Source organism: Tiliqua scincoides, chromosome 1 (genome assembly GCF_035046505.1).
Source record: "Tiliqua scincoides isolate rTilSci1 chromosome 1, rTilSci1.hap2, whole genome shotgun sequence".
NCBI classification, from domain to species: domain Eukaryota; kingdom Metazoa; phylum Chordata; class Lepidosauria; order Squamata; family Scincidae; genus Tiliqua; species Tiliqua scincoides.
In genome coordinates, this window is record NC_089821.1 from 144521257 (window position 1) to 144534033 (window position 12777).

A 12777-nucleotide genomic window follows, 5' to 3' on the forward strand; every position below is an offset into this window, starting at 1 on the left:
ACTGTCTGTTTCATTTTAGCTTCAGCCCCCCCTTGTTCATTTCCATGCGACAAAATAGCAGCCAATGAAGTAGTTTCAGTACATCCTTCTACAACATCCTGGCATTTTTAGCAGTGCCAGCTCCAGATTTGGGGAGCCCTTGGGCTCAGTAGAACTTTTTCCCTAGGTTGGCCACCTCCTCTTTGTCGCATCACACCAATTGTGGTCTGAAGTTACACCCCTGAATAGAGAAAGAAGGTGAAGATGCTGCTCCTTCTCCTTTCCCCCTGTCACCGACTTCATCCTTGGAGAGGAGCACATAAACAGGCAGTGACAGCAAGGATCAGTAGGGTTGCTGCCATTCTATGTGCCATAAGAGTGCTTCCTGTTGGGGCGTGAGCATTAACAAGCGCACAATAATGCCAATCTGATGCCAGTTCTGGTTGTCCATGCAATGCCAATGATAAAACAGTCTTTGCTCTTTTAATCTTATACATCAGTTTGTCGCTTTTGCCATTCATCGTGTTCTCAGAAACAGATTCTTTCTGTATTTCTGTGCCCCTTGGCCCTGTATTAATAGTCACTTTAACATGCAAGTTCATTCAAATAAAAAAAAAAAATCTGCTCAGTTTGTACCATGCTTCTTTGCTTGGTATAAGCAGCTAATGTGCCCTCTTCTGCGCCGAGATGTCCTCTGACCTCCCTTCAACTACCAGCAGCTTTTTTTAGCTCTTTAGCAGGGTGGCCTGATGCAGCTTGAGAGACAGGCTGGATCCATGGCAGCAAGGGAGGTGGACTCTCTTAGTTAAGGTGCCACTAGTGATGTTCATCACATTCTTTGATACAGGATTCTGGTGCATACATAAAAGCAAAGCTCATAAAACATTACCCAAGAGGAGAGAAAGAGAAAAAGCACAGCCTTCTTCAGCACACTGAACCTCACAATACGTTTTCAAGCAAAACGAGTCATGCAAATTTGAAAAATTTTATAATGGTGACTTGTAACAAACAGAAAGTTATCCTTACAAAGAAGGGGGGGGGATGATGCATTGTGAATTGCTCATTTTGTTCTGCTATGGATTTTTAATATACCTAATAGAGTCATAAAGATAGTTTGGAAACATGTTCCCAATAAAATGAAATGCCATATAAATAAACTGACGTGCCAATTGGCGTTTCGGTTGTGTCCAATTACTGACAAAATTAAAATAACAAAAATGTTGCTCCCTCTGTGCCAAACATATTTATGAGTAACACACAGGAAAACAAAGCAAAAACAGTATATCGTTTTCAGTACAGATTAGTTTACATTTCTTAAAAAATGCACGGAGGTTTTGGACAACACATCACTTTCACGTTCAGAATGGTGGGAACTTTTCCATGCAAGGCTACTAAAGGAACAATTAAAACATGTTGTTTTTGTATAGTGATACCTAGTGGGCAGTGCTCTGAAAAGGGAGGAATATGTATAAGAGGTGGCTGTTGAAGAGCTATGTCAAACCCCATTATCAGACATCACCCCTACTCCAAATTGACTGTACCAGAGTGCTGGCAATTGGAGAAAGTTACACTTTTGATAAGCTTAAGTATAAATTTAGTGTCATTAAGGGCCCAACCCAATCCAACTATCCATCACTGATGCTACCGTGCCAATGGGGTATACACTGATCCTGCTGGGGAGAATCACAGAGGCCTCCTCCAGATAAGTGAACATTTGTTCCCTTATCACAGGGATGCATTGCAGCTTCAACTGTACTGAAAAGTTGGTTAGAATTGGGCCCTAAGTTATGTACTGATAATGTATTTTAAAAGTTACAGAGGTACTTGCATGTAAATTTCATTCGTTTTCATACTTGTTAAGCTTTCGGGCACGTTCACATGTTCTGAAAATGATATGTTGTCCCAAACTCCGCTGTAATGGAGATGCACTTTGAGGATTACAATCTATGTCTATGCTACATATGATACTGCTTTGCCAGTGCCCTTATGCATGGAACACTTTGAATGCGAACTGGGACATGTAAATGAATGCCCTTTTCACTGTGGTTGGATCCAAAAGGTCAGGTCTATTTGTACAGGCATTTCTATACCTGGAACCCAGATTCACATCTACATGGGTGACATCAGAGGTCAGCCAGGTCACAATAGTTCCTGGGCAAAATAATCCATTCATAGAAGTATTTGTTTCCAGTACACCATGCGTAACATGTAGAACAGTCTAAATCACCAAAATGGGGACGATGATGACAACACAACTGTACAAGCATAGAACACAACAGGAACAGAAGGGGTTACATTCAGATTCACAGATTCTCCCTTCACCTCAAAGCCTGATTGAAGAGTCCTTTGCAGTAGTCTTATCAAGCAATTTAATACCTCAGTAGGCGACTAACAGCAATTAACAAAGCTACAACTGAATCCCTTTACTCTTTACAGCTGCCTCTGAATTTTCTGAAGAATGTTCTATTTTCAAAATAGCTTCTCTCAGGAAAAATAACCTCAGTCGGAATAATGGAGGCAACTAACAGTATAATCTTTTTCATTAATTTTTATTTGCAAATGTGCATAATATTTTTATTAATTAACATAAACAGGGCACTGCAGATAAATTAGAACAAAGAAAAGGGTGATGCAGAAATGTGCCTATTCTAAATGGATTCCACTAAACATAAAAGTGCCTGAAATCTGCACAGAATATATAGTCCAGAATGATGGATATATTCATGCATAGTAGGTGATGTCCAATGAAACTTAACTGAAAACAAACAGCATACTCTATTTCTCCCAACATCTGCAAAGGCAATTTTAAACTTCCTAAATTAAACAGCCGTATCAGCATGGAGCTTCTAAGCCTCGGATGCATACTGATGAGAAAGCATTTCTGTTGCCGTGATCCTGTAGACGCGCATATTTCTACATTGACATTGCACAACTGAACAAGCCTGGAGAATTAGTGCTTTTACTGCAAGGATACTCTAGCAAAGGCTGTTTTAGCAATTTGTTAGCAATCTAAGCACTATACCTAATTTCTTCTAAACCAATAACCCAGCGTATAACATTATGGACATTCGGTCTGAAGAGCGAGCACTGTATCATAAGATTGATCGCTTCTGTAAGCTACACATTGCTAGTATAACACATTCTCTTGGCAGTAGCAATTAACCACTAACAATAACTGAAGCAGCTAATATTGTCAAACCATTAAACTGAAAAATGGGTAGCGGGCACTCAACCAAAAAGTCATTTGCTGTGATGTCCCCCAATTCTTCTGCAGCCTTCCCAACACTAATTTTGACTGAAGTGCATACCACTTAGTTCTCATCCAACCCCCTCCTTTACTCTGGCCAGGGTTTCTCAAATTTTAGGTTACCATGACCATGAATATATAAATGTATGCATTCCCTCATATTACAACTAGGATCTGAATTCCACAGTTAATGAAATCTGGGGGGGGGGGGGCAGCATGGCGCTGCAATTTTTTACCAAGGAGCTTCACCTGGCCCCCCAGAGGTTGTGTGCAGCCTCCCTGTGCCTCAGAACACTTCCCAGACATGACCAGAAGGCACTTTTGGTTGCGTCCAGGAGGTGTTCTGAGGCTCTCTAGCCACAGGTTAAGCAATTGTGGGTGCGGAGCCCACAGATAAGGAGCACCACTACATTCACCTCTTAACATCTGTTTAAACACAGTGAACACAATGAAGCCCTAGTCTCTCTCATAAAAGAGTTAAGAAATCTCACTGTAATCAAGATGACCCAAATGACTCCCTTTGACTAGATCACACCCAGTTCACTGAGAACACTTATAAAGGAAGTGTTTTGTGTGTGTGTGTGTGTGTGTGTGTGTGTGTGTGTGTGTGTGTGTGTGTGTGTGTGTTTTAAAAGACCAACAGGCTAGCAAAAAGAGAAAGAAGATCAGAATCAATTACAGACTCCACTCCTTACAATGAAGGAAACAATACTGAAATTATGAGCCAACTAGGTCTTATGAAACTTGTCTCTGAGACACTGTCACACTGATTCAGTATTTAAGAGGTTGTATATGAGCACCACCTGTCAGGAGCAAGCCCATAGCAGCGATAACATTCAGCGCAATACCTAAGATAGAGAACTCCTGCAATCCTTACCTTTCCTGCTGAGCTGTGGAGCAAGTGAAACATTCAGAGCTAATTTAGAAGGTGTCTGTCATCAAAACAAATCTAGAAATGCAAGCAACTGCAACTTTACGAGTACTTACTGATCACAGGAGTGATAAATACGTTTGTTTAATGATATGTGCTAGCAAAGCTGATGGTAAGAGAGAACTGATCAGGCTGCTAAGTAGATAAAACCCGCATTAAAAATAGAATGAAAGCATAATTTCAGTAAATTGTCAGAGTACAGACAGTGCAAATTTTGTAGTGCCCAAGGCTGTACTGGCACCTTACCAAGAGACTCAGGGTCACATTTAATTTGCATGGATATTTACATAAATGTTCCACATGTCCATGCAAATTAAATCACACAGGAAAATGCACAGACATAAACATAATTTGAAACAGGGGCAATCTTCTCTAAAAGTTAAAAGGTTTGCTCGCCTGAAAATAGCTAATAAGTTTTGTTTTACAGACTGAAATTGAAATGAAGCCTTAGTCACTGGAAGGTTGGCACGAACACATTGCTATATGATTGCTTTCCTAAGGCTCCAATCCTATCCAACCTTCCCAGTGCCAATGAAGCCTCAAAGTAAGGGAATAAACACTCCCTTACCTTGAGGAGGCCTCTGTGATTGCCCCACCACCACCACAGGATGCAGCACAGGTCCTGTTACCATGGTTGCATCAGCTTTGGAAAGTTGGATAGGATAGGGCCCTAAGAGTAAACATCAGCTCAAAACAGATTTGATGTGGATATGACAGGCCCCAAATGGTTAAATGAACTGTATACCCTGCCACATGGTAATCGTTAAGGTAAACTTTGTTCATTCTTTTCCATACATGGCTTCTGAGACAGAAATGCAAACTTTGCCTTGTATCACTGGTGGCATTATTTGGACTTTTTCTTCTGCCATGGCTAAAAGCACTGAAATGAGAAGCCTCTGCTATTTCCCTTTCACATATTTGTAGGGAGATTGTTTACCAAGTTGCTGTCCTTCCCTTCCTCAAATGAATTCAAGGCCTTAAGCTTACATGGTACACAAGCCTACATGGAACCACTCCCAGATTCTTCTGTCCTGTTTCCTGATCCCAATGGGCTGTGTGTGAAAGAACTGTATTTAGCAGAGTAGTAGGACACAGGTGTAGAAGAAGAAACAGGAAGCTTGAGTGTGTAAACTTTTTTCATAAGAACATAAGCACAGCCCTTCTGGATCAGGCCAAAGTTCTATCTCGTCCAGAATCCTGTTTTCCATTGTGGGCTTCCACAAACCTCTGGGAAGCCCACAAGCAAGAGAGATAGTGGTGGTGCCTCGGTATCTACTGATGTGACTCATCACTGATACCAGAGTCTAACTGCCTGGTAACAAGGAAACGAAGTCCAAAATCCAATTTCCTACCTTCACGCTATTAAACTGCACTGGTTACAAACTTCTCAGGGGTCAAAGACAGCTTCAAATACCCACTTCCAGGTCTCTTGCTCCTCCATTGTTGCCCCAAAAGGTATCGGTATAGGCACTATCCTGCATTCAGTCATTAGATGGGATGAGATGGGATGGGATGAATAATGCAATCCAATGGAATTAAATTATTCCATTAGGAGCAAAGGGGGAAGCAAGAAACCAGGAAGTGGGTCTTAAAGCTATTTTTCCACTATTTGGTATCCACTAGTTCTTCTTATCCACTGCGGGTTCTGGAACAAATCTCTAGTTGATAATGAGGCACAACCTGTAATTATCTCCCTTCATTGCTCTCCTGCAACTGGTAATTCCAACATCAGGTAACAACATGAGGGCTAACGACACTTTTAGCTCTACCAAGATACTGAATGTCTGTACCTTGGTATGCACTTCCATTTCTTAATGAGTATACCCGGATTAATTTTATTTCCTATAATTACTCAGACTTGACGCAAAAATGATTCCACAGCAGCTCTGGATGAGTTGTGATGGCCAACCCCAACTCACAAGTTGACTTGAGTAAGGCAGTTGAAGGCTTGTGACTTGGCGCAGTGACTCTAGCACGTCCCTGATTATCATATCCAGCTACACAGATGTACCAGATACCATGCCACATGTTAACAGTCCTCCAGTTAGGCAGCCACCAAAACCAGCCCTTTAGCTGGGAACCCTCTGCTGACTAGAGTGGCCTGATTACTGCTTTTTCTCTTCATCACTGCAACAACTCCACTATGGCCATTAGCTTTGCTGCTCATTGCTCTGTTCCCTTTCTCTAGCTTCAGGGGAAGGCAGTTAGTAGCAGTAAAGGACAGCAGGCACATTTGCAGCTGACACTATCCACAGTCCTCCTGGGGAGAGTGAGCAAAGTGGGGGAAAAGAGGAGAGGTCCACTCTGGATCTCTTGCCAACACCAATTTGTGGTAAAAAGACTACCAGCAGGAGCTGGTACCTGATAAGGCAAGTCTAGCTACTGAGGATTACTAAAAATATTGGGAGAAGGCATTACTGTAAAGTGATCAAAACATGTGCTCAGTTCAATACCCAGAATCAAAAAATTGAAGTCTTATCTATAATTAAATTTCTGAGGAAAAAAAAAATATTTGATTCAATAGAGTATCTTATCACATTTCTTGATTAAAAAATAAATCATAATACACCCATGGTGTTCTAAGAAAATATGCCCATTAAGTTAGTCCTGGAGGTAAACTTTGCAACTAAAGTTTGCAAAGTTATTGGTCCTGTCGATGGAGTTGATTTCAGTCTGTATTACAGGCTTCATTACAAGGAGTTTGGTAAATTGGGTCCAAGGAACCGTACATATAACTAAAGCTGCAGATGTCAAGCATTTCCTACTTCATTGCTAAACATTGGTTGGCAACCTTCAGTCTCGAAAGACTATGGTAGAAGCCTACAGCACCTGGTATTCCCAGGCAGTCTCCCATCCAAGTACTAACCAGGCCTGACCCTGCTTAGCTTCCGAGATCAGACAAGATCAGGCATGTGCAGGGTAACAGTTGCTGCAATAGTTGCTGAACATTACATCAATGTTTACACCAATGCTGGATGGTACGGGCCATCAAAAATGTCAAGAATGTTTTTCTTTCATTGAAACTTTTACACAAAAATTAAGTGGAACACACTCTTCTATTTCCTTTTTTCCATGTGTAGGAGAGACAGATCCCAATCCTATGCATGTTTACTCAGAAGTGAGTCCCATTATAGTCAATGGGGATTACTCTCAGGAAAGTGTGGATAGGATTGGGCTAACAAACATTTCTAAATGCTGCTGCCTCTGTGAAACGTGAAAAACAAGAAGGAAGGAAATAGGAGAAAAAGGATTACCATACACGGGAGAAGACCACTACCCCACAGAGAAGTAACATTTAGTGAAGTAAACAAAATTAAATTTAAGGTTCACTGGAAAGATCATGATAAACCCCATAATCAAGGTAAACCAGAGAGTAGTCACATACAGCATACTTCAGAGAGGCAGAGAAGGGAATCTTCATTAATACCATAATCTAATTTTAATTCCAGTCATGAACACACTACATTTATGATGCCAAATTTAAAGCAAAAACATAAACCCAGCTGCTTCCCCAATGCACATTAATTAATGAGACACTGCTGGAAGAATATGCATTATGGCTTTATCATAAGAATCTTTATGCAACTTAAATATGCAAGGATCAGTACTGGCAGTCACATCAGGATTCAGGAACTGTCATGAGCATGGAACCCAGCCCAGATTATTTCGACATCACTACATCATGTGCAACCTCAAGACCATCTAAACTGTGGTAGCCATTCCCTTGTATGGTAGCCATTCCCACACCTATGAAAGTCATGGCTCTTCTTCCTTATGTGGATCCTCATGAGGGTGAAGCACAAAGAAATTCCAAAAGTGAGAAGTTTCATCCTCTTAGTGGAGTGGTTCCCAAATGTACCGCAGTCATAGCACCCTTCTTTCACGGTCAGGGTAGCCAGATGTCCTCTTTTTTAGTCTCATGTTCTGGAAAAGAACTTAAATGTCCTCCTTTTCCCTGCAAGTGGCCCCTGCAGGCAGCACATAGCCTTCTTGTAATTAATAAATTATATGTAATATTTAAAATTTAATAATAAGCAATATAGTGTTCAAATTAACCACATGAAATTAAAATACAAGCATTTTTAGCTTTTATTTTGTCATGTCCTACATTTTTCTTGGATGTTCTACATCTTGAGGTGCCTTCTCTTTTGCAGATATAACATCTGGTCACCCTGTTCATGGTGCCCACTTCTTCCAGCTCTTTCGGGTACCACCATCATGTATCCTGCAAGAATTGTGCAATCCAAGATGGGATAGTTGAAAGAGGCCGTTGGGAACCTACCACAATGCCCCTGAGTTCACTTCAGCACCCTCAGGCACCATCGCACAGTTGGGAACCACTGTTCTAGTGTAGTGAGATCTAGGCTGGGTTTATTGAGCAGAGTTTAGATTTATAAAAATTAGTATAAAATATTTATATCCTGTCTTTAATAAGACCCTAGAAGTAGCCAACAATTCTTTTTAAACCATTTTTTTAAACAATCCAAAAACAAAAATTAAGAACTAAACGATATAAAGGAACTACTGCAGTAGACATGTCACAAGTTCAATCCGTAATCAGCACTATGCCAAAAACCCTCTAGAACCAAAGGTTTTCACTAGGAGATGGAAACAAGCAAGCAGATCTCTCTTGGGAGGGTACTCCAAATCCTAGGCACTAACACTTGGAAGATCCTATCTCATGTGACCACTTAGAGGTGACCCAGAGCAGAACCTCTGAAACTGTCTAGAATGATTGGGTAGATTTGGATGGGAGCCCATGATCCTCAGGTTATTCCACCATTAGACATTTAGAGCCATTTGAATTAGGCCCAGAATCCAAAAGGCAGTCAAAAATGATGGTGAAACACTGGAGCTGTATGCTCCAAATAGCATGCCCTGGTTAGTACTTAAGTATTTGCATTTTGAATAAACTATAGTGATCAAACACTCTTCAGAGGCATCTCCACTTGGAGTGCATTTTTTATTTAACCTGAATGTCATTAAGGCAAAAGTGACAGTGACCAAATACCTCCTTTTCAGGAAAGGGCACTGCTTGCACACTGGCTAAGGGCCCAATCATATCCAACTTGCCAATGCCGGTGCAGCTGCAATGCAGCCCCAAGGAATGGGAACAAACATTCCCTTACCTTGGGGACGCCACTATGACTGTTGGCACAGCTGCATCAGCGCTGGAAAACTGGATAGGATTTGGCCCTAGGCTTCTGAAATCTGCCCTTGGCTGCTGCCAGCACCATCACCTGGATATCCAGGAGAACCCCCGATCTATGAACTGAATTCTTAGTGAGGCAAGGTCATGAAAGCCACTTAGGCTAACAAACAAAATGTTTACTTATGCTAACAAACCAAATGTTTATAAGCTCAATGAACCAAATGTCTATGTTATGTTATGGGTGTTTATGGCTAAATTAGTTTAAAACAAATTATTAGTTTAAAGCCTAACAGAGCAAACTTATAGAGGGATGCTCACATATTTAAGTTTAAAACCAAAAAGCATTTTTCTGGTCTCTGTCTGCAAATTGCAAGCCGACTGTTAAAATCAGTCTCAAGGAATGTCTCTCTGGGCAGACTGCCAAAGCATCAAATAAGGCACTGTCTCTGAATAGGGAGGGAAATTCCACCTTCAGCCCTGCTTGTAAACAGAGAACCATGAAAACCATGGCAAGAAAAAGGCTTTTTCCAGATTTAAATTTATTATTTTATTAGTTCCCTTTTAAACCAAAATACAGTCTTAAATAAAGACTGGGAGCGGCTAATATACCAAAGTTTCATGTCAAAGAGATCATAATGCTTGTTTACTTAATAATTATAGCTTAAAAGTGTAAATTAACATATATATAATATGTAGTGGCTTTAAATGAGTTTGAAAGTTTAGTAAAAGCATAAATACACAAAATATATATTGGCAACCTTCAGTCTCGAAAGACTCTGAAAGGTGGTTCTGGCACAGCGTCTAGTGTGGCTGAAAAGGCCAATCCGGGAGTGACAATCCCTTCCACACCAGGAGCAAGTGCAGTCTGTCCCTGGTCTGTCTCCCTGGCTATGGGCCTTTGCCTCTTTGCCTCAGACTGTTGGCCAAGTGTCTCTTCAAACTGGGAAAGGCCATGCTGCACAGCCTGCCTGCAAGCAGGCCGCTCAGAGGCCAGGGTTTCCCACTTGTTGAGGTCCATTCCTAAGGCCTTCAGATCCCTCTTGCAGATGTCCTTGTATCACAGCTGTGGTCTACCTGTAGGGCGCTTTCCTTGCACGAGTTCTCCATAGAGGAGATCCTTTGGGATCCGGCCATCATCCATTCTCACGACATGACCGAGCCAACGCAGGCGTCTCTGTTTCAGCAGTGCATACATGCTAGGGATTCCAGCACATTCCAGGACTGTGTTGTTAGGAACTTTGTCCTGCCAGGTGATGCCGAGAATGCGTCGGAGGCAGCGCATGTGGAAAGCGTTCAGTTTCCTCTCCTGTTGTGAGCGGAGAGTCCATGACTTGCTGCAGTACAGAAGTGTACTCAGGATGCAAGCTCTGTAGACCTGGATCTTGGTATGTTCCGTCAGCTTCTTGTTGGACCAGACTCTCTTCGTGAGTCTGGAAAACGTGGTAGCTGCTTTACCGACACGTTTGTTTAGCTTGGTATCGAGAGAAAGAGTGTCGGAGATCGTTGAGCCAAGGTACACAAAGTCATGAACAACCTCCAGTTCATGCGCAGAGATTGTAATGCTGGGAGGTGAGTCCACATCCTGAACCATGACCTGTGTTTTCTTTAAGCTGATCGTCAGTCCAAAATCTTGGCAGGCCTTGCTAAAACAATCCATGAGCTGCTGGAGATCTTTGGCAGAGTGGGCAGTGACAGCTGCATCGTCGGCAAAGAGGAAGTCACGCAGACATTTCAGCTGGACTTTGGACTTTGCTCTCAGTCTGGAGAGGTCGAAGAGCTTTCCGTCAGATCTGGTCCGGAGATAGATGCCTTCTGTTGCAGTTCCAAAGGCATGCTTCAGCATGACAGCGAAGAAAATTCCAAACAAGGTTGGTGCAAGAACACAGCCCTGCTTCACGCCACTTCGGATGTCAAAGGGGTCTGATGTGGAGCCATCGAAGACACAAAATAGTAGAAGCCATTAAATTAAAAATTCTTAAGTCTCAGATGTGATTCAAAATGCAACCTTGAGAGGCAGATGTCTGGCAAAAGCCATTCCAGCTCTAATCAGGGTCTGTCTCAGCCTGTATCTCTGCAAACTTGAAAACTCCAAGCTTTGCAGAATTTGTTGCATCTCAGAGAGGCTTTTGGCTACAACATACAGGAGAGCAAATAGGGGGTAGTTTCTTAAAACCAGACTTTGCAACAAAAAGCAAGGGCACTGTTATCTGTCTTGGCCCAGAATGCGGGGAAAACAGAATATGAGGCTGAGAAGACACACAGGTTTGCAATATTTTAGTGGAAAAACTAGAAACATTAGATGGAAATGCCTTAGTAATGCAACTTTTTATCTGTGGGCAAATAGAAATAGCATTTTCTAAGATACAGACACCTGTAAACACCAGCTAGACAGAAGATAAGCAGGAACATTCCTGAGAAAGTCCATGAACAGCCTCTGTCTGAGCTGAAAGCTGACAGAAGGGGCTGGATTTAGTTAAAATGAATGAGAAAGGTCTCTTAAAATCCTTTTGTACAATAAGAGTTTAGTTTGTCATGTATTAAATATATATTTACACCACTATACATCTCAAAAGGTAACAGATTACATATGGAATCACACATGGAATAGAGGCAAGCCAGAGGACTTGATTTAGACAATGTTGGCACAGAGCCCCATGGTGTCTGGGAAGAACAAAGAAAGGAATTTAGAGAGATAGCACTGGAAGCTCTTTGCAACATGCCAGGGTCAAACAAGTGAAAAGTGCCAAAAGATAACCACAAAGACATACCAAAAAATGCCAGTTCTGTAATAATTGAGTAAAGAGTGCCACCTAGTGGTTTTTGAAATCTTTAAGATACGAGTTATATATGTCTCAATGTACATTTTTGCCTTTTTTGGAATCTGTAACTTGAAACCAACCAATCAAATGCTTGTAAAGTTATCTGTGGCCAACCCAAAGAAAGCCCCATCTCTGATGTCAGACCGCAGCCAATGAGAAGTGTAAGACTCCTCAAACAAAGGAGCCAGAATAGAATATATGCAGGAGGGTCAGACTGGGAAAATGGCTCTCTCTTCGTTTTGGACAAGGAGTCCCTGAGAAGCCCGTTGCTGGCAACGAAATAAAGCTTGCAGATGATCACCACTCTAGCCTACTGAGTTTGCTTTTGGAATTTGCTTTTGACCTTGCAACATTAGAAGGGCTATATGCCTCTGGATCAGCTATCTTCCCCGAAACAGCACTTCCATCCTTGTGCCTAACTCAGAGTGAAGCACCTGTTGTTACATAAGTGTTTCTATGAAATCTATACCTATTATAGCACAGGGGCTAGAACTCTTCTTGTTCCTTGTATTTAGCTCCTTTGGATTTTCTCATTTCTTAAAAATTGGCAGCTGTCCCATCATGCAATAGAAGAGCAGTGGGTTGTGCTTGGAATGAGTGTTGAATACAGACATTACTAAGCAAGGCGCTGAGGAAGTAGGTTGGGGCT

General features: G+C 41.7%; 1 protein-coding gene and 1 pseudogene across 3 annotated transcripts in view; both read right to left on the reverse strand.

Annotated features, from left to right (window-relative positions):
• MACROD2 (mono-ADP ribosylhydrolase 2) overlaps positions 1 to 12777 on the reverse strand; it is a 1146647-nt gene that overhangs the window by 614695 nt on the left and 519175 nt on the right. The window lies entirely within an intron of this gene.
• Positions 6975 to 7094, reverse strand: LOC136637283 (5S ribosomal RNA; annotated as a pseudogene).